This window comes from Lissotriton vulgaris, chromosome 1_1 (assembly GCF_964263255.1).
Source record: "Lissotriton vulgaris chromosome 1_1, aLisVul1.2, whole genome shotgun sequence".
Taxonomy (NCBI): domain Eukaryota; kingdom Metazoa; phylum Chordata; class Amphibia; order Caudata; family Salamandridae; genus Lissotriton; species Lissotriton vulgaris.
The window spans coordinates 230,909,240-230,921,393 of record NC_141685.1 but is presented as its reverse complement, the minus strand read 5'-3'; the positions used below and the strand labels follow the sequence as shown (position 1 = coordinate 230,921,393).

The window sequence follows — 12,154 nt, the reverse complement described above, 5'->3', positions numbered from 1 at the left end:
AATCGGAATAGGCAAGGATAATGACAGATATATTTTACAATGTTAGAAAGTACATCATTTTATTTAATTGTGTGAATAAAAGGAATCTCCTCCCCGTCGGGGAATTGAACCCCGGTCTCCCGCATGACAGGCGGGGATACTGACCACTATACTAACGAGGACTTATTGGCTTCAGTTAAACAGTGCTCATCTCCCTGGGGTTAAGGCATGCCCTCGATCAATTCTCAGTATTGTAATAGGCAGAATTGCTGCTTTTGGTTAGGACAAGTAATCTTTTTTCCTAAATTATTACAATACAGAAATTCCTAGCCAAAAACAATTAGTTTTATGAAGAAATTATTTCATTGAAATAAATATCTATCGATCTGTCTATCTAGCTATCTTTCTATTCATCAATATATATATATATATAATCAGCTCACTTTACCATTTGCAGCTTATAACTATTAGCCACCAGGGGTCACTACTAACCAAAAGCAGTCATTCTACTTGTAAATCGTGCCAATCGAGTGGAACAGCGGCCTAGGATTCACCACTGCTTCATCTCATTTTCCAACAGATTGTAGACGTAAATTGGTTTTGATGGTACGCCTGTGCATGCTGAAATATTCAGAGCATATTCTGAATTTCAGTTAACACATCAGTAAGCATTTTGGCCATCAGTGAATTCAACCTTTTTTCTCAATCGGAATAGGCAAGGATAATGACAGATATATTTTACAATGTTAGAAAGTACATCATTTTATTTAATTGTGTGAATAAAAGGAATCGCCTCCCCGTCGGGGAATTGAACCCCGGTCTCCCGCGTGACAGGCGGGGATACTGACCACTATACTAACGAGGACTTATTGGCTTCAGTTAAACAGTGCTCACCTCCCTGGGGTTAAGGCATGCCCTCGATCAATTCTCAGTATTGTAATAGGCAGAATTGCTGCTTTTGGTTAGGACAAGTAATCTTTTTTCCTAAATTATTACAATACAGAAATTCCTAGCCAAAAACAATTAGTTTTATGAAGAAATTATTTCATTGAAATAAATATCTATCGATCTGTCTATCTAGCTATCTTTCTATTCATCAATATATATATATATATAATCAGCTCACTTTACCATTTGCAGCTTATAACTATTAGCCACCAGGGGTCACTACTAACCAAAAGCAGTCATTCTACTTGTAAATCGTGCCAATCGAGTGGAACAGCGGCCTAGGATTCACCACTGCTTCATCTCATTTTCCAACAGATTGTAGACGTAAATTGGTTTTGATGGTACGCCTGTGCATGCTGAAATATTCAGAGCATATTCTGAATTTCAGTTAACACATCAGTAAGCATTTTGGCCATCAGTGAATTCAACCTGTTTTCTCAATCGGAATAGGCAAGGATAATGACAGATATATTTTACAATTTTAGAAAGTACATCATTTTATTTAATTGTGTGAATAAAAGGAATCTCCTCCCCGTCGGGGAATTGAACCCCGGTCTCCCGCGTGACAGGCGGGGATACTGACCACTATACTAACGAGGACTTATTGGCTTCAGTTAAACAGTGCTCATCTCCCTGGGGTTAAGGCATGCCCTCGATCAATTCTCAGTATTGTAATAGGCAGAATTGCTGCTTTTGGTTAGGACAAGTAATCTTTTTTCCTAAATTATTACAATACAGAAATTCCTAGCCAAAAACAATTAGTTTTATGAAGAAATTATTTCATTGAAATAAATATCTATCGATCTGTCTATCTAGCTATCTTTCTATTCATCAATATATATATTTATATGTATATATATATATATAATCAGCTCACTTTACCATTTGCAGCTTATAATTATTAGCCACCAGGGGTCACTACTAACCAAAAGCAGTCATTCTACTTGTAAATCGTGCCAATCGAGTGGAACAGCGGCCTAGGATTCACCACTGCTTCATCTCATTTTCCAACAGATTGTAGACGTAAATTGGTTTTGATGGTACGCCTGTGCATGCTGAAATATTCAGAGCATATTCTGAATTTCAGTTAACACATCAGTAAGCATTTTGGCCATCAGTGAATTCAACCTTTTTTCTCAATCGGAATAGGCAAGGATAATGACAGATATATTTTACAATGTTAGAAAGTACATCATTTTATTTAATTGTGTGAATAAAAGGAATCTCCTCCCCGTCGGGGAATTGAACCCCGGTCTCCCGCGTGACAGGTGGGGATACTGACCACTATACTAACGAGGACTTATTGGCTTCAGTTAAACAGTGCTCACCTCCCTGGGGTTAAGGCATGCCCTCGATCAATTCTCAGTATTGTAATAGGCAGAATTGCTGCTTTTGGTTAGGACAAGTAATCTTTTTTCCTAAATTATTACAATACAGAAATTCCTAGCCAAAAACAATTAGTTTTATGAAGAAATTATTTCATTGAAATAAATATCTATCGATCTGTCTATCTAGCTATCTTTCTATTCATCAATATATATATTTATATATATATATATATATAATCAGCTCACTTTACCATTTGCAGCTTATAACTATTAGCCACCAGGGGTCACTACTAACCAAAAGCAGTCATTCTACTTGTAAATCGTGCCAATCGAGTGGAACAGCGGCCTAGGATTCACCACTGCTTCATCTCATTTTCCAACAGATTGTAGACGTAAATTGGTTTTGATGGTACGCCTGTGCATGCTGAAATATTCAGAGCATATTCTGAATTTCAGTTAACACATCAGTAAGCATTTTGGCCATCAGTGAATTCAACCTTTTTTCTCAATCGGAATAGGCAAGGATAATGACAGATATATTTTACAATGTTAGAAAGTACATCATTTTATTTAATTGTGTGAATAAAAGGAATCTCCTCCCCGTCGGGGAATTGAACCCCGGTCTCCCGCATGACAGGCGGGGATACTGACCACTATACTAACGAGGACTTATTGGCTTCAGTTAAACAGTGCTCATCTCCCTGGGGTTAAGGCATGCCCTCGATCAATTCTCAGTATTGTAATAGGCAGAATTGCTGCTTTTGGTTAGGACAAGTAATCTTTTTTCCTAAATTATTACAATACAGAAATTCCTAGCCAAAAACAATTAGTTTTATGAAGAAATTATTTCATTGAAATAAATATCTATCGATCTGTCTATCTAGCTATCTTTCTATTCATCAATATATATATATATATAATCAGCTCACTTTACCATTTGCAGCTTATAACTATTAGCCACCAGGGGTCACTACTAACCAAAAGCAGTCATTCTACTTGTAAATCGTGCCAATCGAGTGGAACAGCGGCCTAGGATTCACCACTGCTTCATCTCATTTTCCAACAGATTGTAGACGTAAATTGGTTTTGATGGTACGCCTGTGCATGCTGAAATATTCAGAGCATATTCTGAATTTCAGTTAACACATCAGTAAGCATTTTGGCCATCAGTGAATTCAACCTGTTTTCTCAATCGGAATAGGCAAGGATAATGACAGATATATTTTACAATGTTAGAAAGTACATCATTTTATTTAATTGTGTGAATAAAAGGAATCTCCTCCCCGTCGGGGAATTGAACCCCGGTCTCCCGCGTGACAGGCGGGGATACTGACCACTATACTAACGAGGACTTATTGGCTTCAGTTAAACAGTGCTCATCTCCCTGGGGTTAAGGCATGCCCTCGATCAATTCTCAGTATTGTAATAGGCAGAATTGCTGCTTTTGGTTAGGACAAGTAATCTTTTTTCCTAAATTATTACAATACAGAAATTCCTAGCCAAAAACAATTAGTTTTATGAAGAAATTATTTCATTGAAATAAATATCTATCGATCTGTCTATCTAGCTATCTTTCTATTCATCAATATATATATTTATATATATATATATATATATATAATCAGCTCACTTTACCATTTGCAGCTTATAACTATTAGCCACCAGGGGTCACTACTAACCAAAAGCAGTCATTCTACTTGTAAATCGTGCCAATCGAGTGGAACAGCGGCCTAGGATTCACCACTGCTTCATCTCATTTTCCAACAGATTGTAGACGTAAATTGGTTTTGATGGTACGCCTGTGCATGCTGAAATATTCAGAGCATATTCTGAATTTCAGTTAACACATCAGTAAGCATTTTGGCCATCAGTGAATTCAACCTTTTTTCTCAATCGGAATAGGCAAGGATAATGACAGATATATTTTACAATGTTAGAAAGTACATCATTTTATTTAATTGTGTGAATAAAAGGAATCTCCTCCCCGTCGGGGAATTGAACCCCGGTCTCCCGCGTGACAGGTGGGGATACTGACCACTATACTAACGAGGACTTATTGGCTTCAGTTAAACAGTGCTCACCTCCCTGGGGTTAAGGCATGCCCTCGATCAATTCTCAGTATTGTAATAGGCAGAATTGCTGCTTTTGGTTAGGACAAGTAATCTTTTTTCCTAAATTATTACAATACAGAAATTCCTAGCCAAAAACAATTAGTTTTATGAAGAAATTATTTCATTGAAATAAATATCTATCGATCTGTCTATCTAGCTATCTTTCTATTCATCAATATATATATTTATATATATATATATATATAATCAGCTCACTTTACCATTTGCAGCTTATAACTATTAGCCACCAGGGGTCACTACTAACCAAAAGCAGTCATTCTACTTGTAAATCGTGCCAATCGAGTGGAACAGCGGCCTAGGATTCACCACTGCTTCATCTCATTTTCCAACAGATTGTAGACGTAAATTGGTTTTGATGGTACGCCTGTGCATGCTGAAATATTCAGAGCATATTCTGAATTTCAGTTAACACATCAGTAAGCATTTTGGCCATCAGTGAATTCAACCTTTTTTCTCAATCGGAATAGGCAAGGATAATGACAGATATATTTTACAATGTTAGAAAGTACATCATTTTATTTAATTGTGTGAATAAAAGGAATCTCCTCCCCGTCGGGGAATTGAACCCCGGTCTCCCGCGTGACAGGCGGGGATACTGACCACTATACTAACGAGGACTTATTGGCTTCAGTTAAACAGTGCTCATCTCCCTGGGGTTAAGGCATGCCCTCGATCAATTCTCAGTATTGTAATAGGCAGAATTGCTGCTTTTGGTTAGGACAAGTAATCTTTTTTCCTAAATTATTACAATACAGAAATTCCTAGCCAAAAACAATTAGTTTTATGAAGAAATTATTTCATTGAAATAAATATCTATCGATCTGTCTATCTAGCTATCTTTCTATTCATCAATATATATATTTATATATATATATATATATATAATCAGCTCACTTTACCATTTGCAGCTTATAACTATTAGCCACCAGGGGTCACTACTAACCAAAAGCAGTCATTCTACTTGTAAATCGTGCCAATCGAGTGGAACAGCGGCCTAGGATTCACCACTGCTTCATCTCATTTTCCAACAGATTGTAGACGTAAATTGGTTTTGATGGTACGCCTGTGCATGCTGAAATATTCAGAGCATATTCTGAATTTCAGTTAACACATCAGTAAGCATTTTGGCCATCAGTGAATTCAACCTTTTTTCTCAATCGGAATAGGCAAGGATAATGACAGATATATTTTACAATGTTAGAAAGTACATCATTTTATTTAATTGTGTGAATAAAAGGAATCTCCTCCCCGTCGGGGAATTGAACCCCGGTCTCCCGCGTGACAGGCGGGGATACTGACCACTATACTAACGAGGACTTATTGGCTTCAGTTAAACAGTGCTCATCTCCCTGGGGTTAAGGCATGCCCTCGATCAATTCTCAGTATTGTAATAGGCAGAATTGCTGCTTTTGGTTAGGACAAGTAATCTTTTTTCCTAAATTATTACAATACAGAAATTCCTAGCCAAAAACAATTAGTTTTATGAAGAAATTATTTCATTGAAATAAATATCTATCGATCTGTCTATCTAGCTATCTTTCTATTCATCAATATATATATTTATATAAATATATATATATATAATCAGCTCACTTTACCATTTGCAGCTTATAACTATTAGCCACCAGGGGTCACTACTAACCAAAAGCAGTCATTCTACTTGTAAATCGTGCCAATCGAGTGGAACAGCGGCCTAGGATTCACCACTGCTTCATCTCATTTTCCAACAGATTGTAGACGTAAATTGGTTTTGATGGTACGCCTGTGCATGCTGAAATATTCAGAGCATATTCTGAATTTCAGTTAACACATCAGTAAGCATTTTGGCCATCAGTGAATTCAACCTTTTTTCTCAATCGGAATAGGCAAGGATAATGACAGATATATTTTACAATGTTAGAAAGTACATCATTTTATTTAATTGTGTGAATAAAAGGAATCTCCTCCCCGTCGGGGAATTGAACCCCGGTCTCCCGCGTGACAGGCGGGGATACTGACCACTATACTAACGAGGACTTATTGGCTTCAGTTAAACAGTGCTCATCTCCCTGGGGTTAAGGCATGCCCTCGATCAATTCTCAGTATTGTAATAGGCAGAATTGCTGCTTTTGGTTAGGACAAGTAATCTTTTTTCCTAAATTATTACAATACAGAAATTCCTAGCCAAAAACAATTAGTTTTATGAAGAAATTATTTCATTGAAATAAATATCTATCGATCTGTCTATCTAGCTATCTTTCTATTCATCAATATATATATTTATATATATATATATATATATATATATATAATCAGCTCACTTTACCATTTGCAGCTTATAACTATTAGCCACCAGGGGTCACTACTAACCAAAAGCAGTCATTCTACTTGTAAATCGTGCCAATCGAGTGGAACAGCGGCCTAGGATTCACCACTGCTTCATCTCATTTTCCAACAGATTGTAGACGTAAATTGGTTTTGATGGTACGCCTGTGCATGCTGAAATATTCAGAGCATATTCTGAATTTCAGTTAACACATCAGTAAGCATTTTGGCCATCAGTGAATTCAACCTTTTTTCTCAATCGGAATAGGCAAGGATAATGACAGATATATTTTACAATGTTAGAAAGTACATCATTTTATTTAATTGTGTGAATAAAAGGAATCTCCTCCCCGTCGGGGAATTGAACCCCGGTCTCCCGCGTGACAGGCGGGGATACTGACCACTATACTAACGAGGACTTATTGGCTTCAGTTAAACAGTGCTCATCTCCCTGGGGTTAAGGCATGCCCTCGATCAATTCTCAGTATTGTAATAGGCAGAATTGCTGCTTTTGGTTAGGACAAGTAATCTTTTTTCCTAAATTATTACAATACAGAAATTCCTAGCCAAAAACAATTAGTTTTATGAAGAAATTATTTCATTGAAATAAATATCTATCGATCTGTCTATCTAGCTATCTTTCTATTCATCAATATATATATTTATATATATATATATATATATAATCAGCTCACTTTACCATTTGCAGCTTATAACTATTAGCCACCAGGGGTCACTACTAACCAAAAGCAGTCATTCTACTTGTAAATCGTGCCAATCGAGTGGAACAGCGGCCTAGGATTCACCACTGCTTCATCTCATTTTCCAACAGATTGTAGACGTAAATTGGTTTTGATGGTACGCCTGTGCATGCTGAAATATTCAGAGCATATTCTGAATTTCAGTTAACACATCAGTAAGCATTTTGGCCATCAGTGAATTCAACCTTTTTTCTCAATCGGAATAGGCAAGGATAATGACAGATATATTTTACAATGTTAGAAAGTACATCATTTTATTTAATTGTGTGAATAAAAGGAATCTCCTCCCCGTCGGGGAATTGAACCCCGGTCTCCCGCGTGACAGGCGGGGATACTGACCACTATACTAACGAGGACTTATTGGCTTCAGTTAAACAGTGCTCATTTCCCTGGGGTTAAGGCATGCCCTCAATCAATTCTCAGTATTGTAATAGGCAGAATTGCTGCTTTTGGTTAGGACAAGTAATCTTTTTTCCTAAATTATTACAATACAGAAATTCCTAGCCAAAAACAATTAGTTTTATGAAGAAATTATTTCATTGAAATAAATATCTATCGATCTGTCTATCTAGCTATCTTTCTATTCATCAATATATATATTTATATATATATATATATATTCAATGAAAAAACCATAGGTTATAGACCATATATAGTTAGGAATTCGCATTTACAAAACCTTATTTTACTCGCATAAAACCATTGAAATTCCATATATAGTTAGTTGCGCTAACTATATATCGCGCACCCGCAATCCACTGCTGATGATGTCACATATTACATCATTCATGACATGGTCAGTGACATCACTGATGACATCACTGATGACATCTCAAATGACATCACTGATGACATCACTGATGACATCTCATTTGACATTACTGATCACATCACTGATGATATCATTCATGTGATAATACGATGAACCTCTTCAGACTCTAATATAACCTTAGATACAATCAGTGTAAACAGACACTCACAGACTGTCACTCATCCATGGAGTTACTCACACACCTAGTCAGTCATGCAAAGAATCAATCACACCTCCATTTCCTCAACTATACAGTTATACAAACTTTACTTATTCAAACATATACTAACACATATTTACTCTCTTATACAATCCCTGATACAAGTTCACAATGATCCATACAGCCACTCACACATTCACTGGCTCTTATGCACAGTTATTTATATATGTCAACTCTCACATGTACTGTGTTTTACATATGTACTTACTTTGACATGTAGCACTGAGATATCCATTCACTCACCAATACACTCATGCACACAGTCAACCGCCCATACAGCTGTTACCACATGCACTTTTGAAACCATACCTCTAGTGAATCAACTGCTCACACATCTATGCACAGAGTCATACACCTCCCAGCCACCCACACACACACTCAGTCTCCCATACAAATACTAAGGTAACCAATCAATAACCCATATAGTTACTCATATAGCTACTTATCAACACATGCAACAGTTTACAGAACAACAGACATAATGATGCACAAATTAAGACAGTTTAGTCACTAACCCATGCACTCAGTGAGACACATTTAATCACTCACTCATACAGTCAGTCATGCACCTACTAAATCCTTCATCCAGACACTTATACATCCACTCATTCTTCAATATGTAAGACATATTTTAACTTCACAGAAACATACAGTCACTGGATGTTGTCATCAGTGATGTCATTTGAGATGTCATCAGTGATGTCATCAGTGATGTCACTGACCATGTCATGAATGATGTAATATGTGACATCATCAGCAGTGGATTGCGGGTGCGCGATATATAGTTAGCGCAACTAACTATATATGGAATTTCAATGGTTTTATGCGAGTAAAATAAGGTTTTGTAAATGCGAATTCCTAACTATATATGGTCTATAACCTATGGTTTTTTCATTGAATTTCAATGGTTTTTTAAATGCAAATTTCTAACTATATATGGTCTATAACCTATGGTTTTTTCAGTGAATTTCATTGGTTTTTTAAAAGCTAACATCTGTAGCTGTAAAATGTATTATTCTTTAAATCCCAAAATATATTTAGATGTTTATTGATAATTTTTTTTTTAATATTTTTTTTCTTCGCTTCTAGTTCGCGAACCGGGAAGCTTTCCGTTAGCTCATCTTGATGCCGCGATCTAGTCCGCGAACCGGTCAACGTTACGTTAGCGGAACAGTGACGCGCCGCGGAAGCGCGACGTATCACGTTATCGCGTAATGCGTCTAATGACGCGCCGCGTTAGCGCTCCCGGAAGTGCTCCGGACCGCGAACCGGAAGCGATCTGGGACGCGGCGCGCGCCGCGTAACGTAAGCGGAACAGGTCATGTGACTTGTTTATCAAACTTCTCATTGGTTCATTTCACTTTTGGTTTCCAAATGATGTATGACTAGGTCATGTGACCTAAAAATAACACTTTTCATTGGCTCAGAACTTTTGTTTTCCCCAAATCAAGTAAACCCCTCCTTATTTCCTCACTCTGACTTTCATCTTGGTGAGAGAAAGACCATTTATCTGAAGATCCACAATGGCTTCCATTGTTGCTGCAGCTGGTGCACCCCCACCACCACCTCCACCTCCCCATAAGAAGAGAGGACCACCCAGTCAAATTATGACTAACAGAGAGGAGGAAGATGAGGAAGAAGAAGAAGAGGAGAGAGAGGGACAACAATTTGTTGATGAGTTGCCCCGGGTTTCTAAACGAAAAACCAGTTTCATCTGGCAGTTTTTCACCATCCCTCCTGGAACCAAGAAAGTGAATGCAAAATATGCCACCTGCCTCATCTGTGACCACAGATTGTCGAGAGGCACAGAAAAGAAGTACAGTATGGGGAACTATACAATGCACCGTCACATGAGCAGGTGGCATCCCTTGAACTACAGCCGGGCTGAGTTAAGGGATCTTGTAGACAATCCGACGGCAACTCCTGTGGCAAGATCTACATCCACATTGTCTTTGACGGGAAGAGAGGCACAAGAGACTGTGCCAAACATCCAACGTAACTTCCAGCACATGAAGGTGTCTTGTATTTACTGTGGTGCTATGCTGTCATATGGCAACATGAGTGTCAACCTCATGAACATTGCATATGAAAATCATAAGTGCCCTAATGCACCCAAAAAGTAATTTTCTTTTTTTTTGCTCCAGTTGAGCCGTTTTGAAAGCCTGTTTTTTGTTGTCTCCCCTCCTTAAAAAACACAAAAAAAACATAAAACAGTTCTAAAAATACAAAAAAATCAAAAAATGTTCAAAAAATTACAAAAAAAACATAAAACAACAAAAACAAAAAAAAACAGTTCTTTTCAGAACTACCTCCCCTTTCAAACAAAATTGCTAGAATGTTTATCACTCTGGCAAGCTCTATTTCTTTTGGTTCGCTTCAAGTTCGCTGACCGGTTCGCGAACTTTAAGCGAACTAAAAAAAATATTTTTTTAAAAAAAAAGAAGAGTTAGTATAAGGGAAGTAAACAGAGAATAATGTAAAAAGAAAGACAGCTAGAGAGAGTAAATGAGAGATACTGTCAATGACATCATCAGCAGTGCATTGCGGGTAAAAAGAGTGGAAAACATTTACCTTATAATTCTTGTTACCTTTTTTAAATATTTTTTCATACTTTCAATCTGTAAAACAAAGAACAAACATTTCAAAAAATATTAAAACATGTATTTAAAAATTAGAAAAGACAAGGGAAAAGGTTCAAAAACAAACAGTTTTTCAACAACTTTGACATTTACAGAAGTCTCTGCTTCTCTACGTTCCCTACACAATCCTAAAGATATATATTCGAAAGAAACTGTATCTTGATATTGCTGAACTGAGGCCTATTTTGAAACATGATGTTTTTCTTGCACTGCTAATGTCTCACAATAGTGATGCAATAGCAGCGCAAAAAAGATGTAAAGTCATAATAAAATTGTGTCTAACATTGTAAATGATTGTTTTAGGATGCAAATAAGATGTGTGCTTTCAAGAGCTTTCTTTGAGGTGAGGCCTCTTTTTTTTATAAAAAAAAAACACTACCCAGAAGTACAGCACTCTAAGCATTAAAATTGATATTTACAGAACTCACCTTACCCATATGTACCACACATTTCTAAATGTATATCATAAGGACAAAAAGCATAACATTAATTATACATGTTAAATGGTTTATTTTTGCTGTTCTCAGAATGTATCAAATTTCACTTAAATCAGTGACTTGAAGGTATTCATCATGTAACAGCGGGGAAAAAAAAACACAATCAAAATGACTGTGTTTAAAAAACCCATACAACCTAAGAAATCTGATTTCAAAACTTCTTAAAATTAACTTACTTTCAATGACGTCGAAGGATCTCCTATAAACAGCATCCACTCTGTTGTGCTTTAAATATTTTCAGCCCGCCACTTTCTGAAAGAAAACCTCCATCGATACGTGAAATATGTTACATAGAAAAAAAACTTCTCTCATTATATCACATGTTTCCACTAGGCCAAATCATGTTGCCGCGATTCGCAAATCTTGTAATTCTTCCAATCAAATCCCGACATTTTCTATTTTCGCAACTTTCAAAAATAAAATATTTGAGATTATTTTCACAATCCTGGACTACTAATATCTTACTCTTCTTTGTCAGTCATGTTCTCCTTTTCCTATGACACTGATACTGCTTACTATGAAGCAGACTTACTTG

The 12,154-nt window shown here is 36.7% G+C and overlaps 8 non-coding genes across 8 annotated transcripts; all 8 read right to left on the bottom strand.

Annotated features, from left to right (window-relative positions):
- Positions 1-772: 772 nt before the first annotated feature.
- On the bottom strand, positions 773-844 carry TRNAD-GUC (transfer RNA aspartic acid (anticodon GUC)). The gene has a single exon. It is a non-coding gene; the product is annotated as a tRNA-Asp (tRNA).
- A 611-nt stretch (positions 845-1,455) lies between these two features.
- TRNAD-GUC (transfer RNA aspartic acid (anticodon GUC)) lies at positions 1,456-1,527 on the bottom strand. Its single transcript has one exon. It is a non-coding gene; the product is annotated as a tRNA-Asp (tRNA).
- A 2,007-nt stretch (positions 1,528-3,534) lies between these two features.
- TRNAD-GUC (transfer RNA aspartic acid (anticodon GUC)) lies at positions 3,535-3,606 on the bottom strand. Its single transcript has one exon. It is a non-coding gene; the product is annotated as a tRNA-Asp (tRNA).
- A 1,326-nt stretch (positions 3,607-4,932) lies between these two features.
- On the bottom strand, positions 4,933-5,004 carry TRNAD-GUC (transfer RNA aspartic acid (anticodon GUC)). Its single transcript has one exon. It is a non-coding gene; the product is annotated as a tRNA-Asp (tRNA).
- A 627-nt stretch (positions 5,005-5,631) lies between these two features.
- On the bottom strand, positions 5,632-5,703 carry TRNAD-GUC (transfer RNA aspartic acid (anticodon GUC)). Its single transcript has one exon. It is a non-coding gene; the product is annotated as a tRNA-Asp (tRNA).
- A 627-nt stretch (positions 5,704-6,330) lies between these two features.
- Positions 6,331-6,402, bottom strand: TRNAD-GUC (transfer RNA aspartic acid (anticodon GUC)). Its single transcript has one exon. It is a non-coding gene; the product is annotated as a tRNA-Asp (tRNA).
- Positions 6,403-7,037: 635 nt separating this feature from the next.
- Positions 7,038-7,109, bottom strand: TRNAD-GUC (transfer RNA aspartic acid (anticodon GUC)). The gene has a single exon. It is a non-coding gene; the product is annotated as a tRNA-Asp (tRNA).
- A 627-nt stretch (positions 7,110-7,736) lies between these two features.
- TRNAD-GUC (transfer RNA aspartic acid (anticodon GUC)) lies at positions 7,737-7,808 on the bottom strand. Its single transcript has one exon. It is a non-coding gene; the product is annotated as a tRNA-Asp (tRNA).
- Positions 7,809-12,154: the final 4,346 nt, after the last annotated feature.